Here is a 1,280-nt window from a genome sequence, read left to right as displayed (position 1 = left end):
ATAAAAATCCGGATCAGGGCCAGGCATGGTGGCTCATGCCTGTAATCCCAGCACTTTGGTAGGCTAAGGTGGGTGGATCACAAGGTCAGGAATCCGAGACCAGCTTGGCAAACATGGTGAAACCCTATCTCTACTAAAAATACAAAAATTAGCTGGGCATGGTGGCACATGACTGTAATCCCAGCTACTCGGGAGGCTGAGGCAGGAGAATCACTTGAACCCGGGAGGCGGAGTTGCAGTGAGCCGAGATTGCGCCACTGCACTCCAATCTGGCTGACAAAGAGAGACTCTATCTCAAAAAAAATTTAAAAAAAAAAATCGGGATCAGTATTCTAATTCTGAACACATATTGGAATCAGGTAGCAAACCCATAACAGCTTCGTTCCAACACTTGCCCTTATTTAGTTTACGTGGGATAATTTTACTTACTTTGCTTTACTGTTGTGGATTATATTGTTGTTGTGTTCTTTGTGTAAAAATGCAGGATAAGCTTGCTCAATGTTTTCTTAAATAGAACACTTAATTTTGCAGATATCATCTTTTGTTAAGAACTCAAGAGTTATAAATGGCCCTTGTCATACTGATGCTTTCTTACCTGGCTGGTCATGGTGGCTCACACCTGTAATCCTAGCACTTTGGGAGGCCAAGACAGGTGGATCGCCTGAGGTCAGGAGTTCAAGACCAGCTTGGCCAACATGGTGAAATCAAGTCTCTACTAAAAATACAAAATTTAGCCAGGCATGTTGGTGGTTATCTGTAATCCCAGCTTCTCACATGGCTGAGGCAAGAGAATCGCTTGAACCCGGGAGGCAGAGGCTGCAGTGAGCCAAGATTGCACCACTGCATTCCAGCCCAGGCAACAGAGTGAGACTCTGTTTCAGAAGAAAAAAAAGAAGAGTCCAATCACCTAGATGCTGGGCCCAGAGGTACTTCATAACCCCTCATTGGGCACAGCCAAAGCAGTAGAAAAATTTATATAACCTAGGTGCTGGGTACAGCAGTATGTCCCAATATCCCTTGAAAGAAGGGTGAGCCAGAGAGTAATATCACCCATGTGAGGGACCAAACGGTATGTTACAATGTCTTCTGTAGGCAGAGGACAGGGTGGAGGATTAATCACCCGTGTGCTGGACTCAGCAATATGTCACAATGGCCCACGTGGGCAAAACACAGGCAGGAGAGTCACATAATCTAAGTGCGAGGAGCCACAATATGTCAAAGTTGTCTCTATGGGCAGAACCAAGACATTGACTAAGTGCTGGGTGCAGCAAGATGTCACT

This window comes from Mandrillus leucophaeus, unplaced genomic scaffold (genome assembly GCF_000951045.1).
Source record: "Mandrillus leucophaeus isolate KB7577 unplaced genomic scaffold, Mleu.le_1.0 Scaffold755, whole genome shotgun sequence".
NCBI lineage: Eukaryota > Metazoa > Chordata > Mammalia > Primates > Cercopithecidae > Mandrillus > Mandrillus leucophaeus.
Note: the sequence above shows the minus strand (reverse complement) of the source record.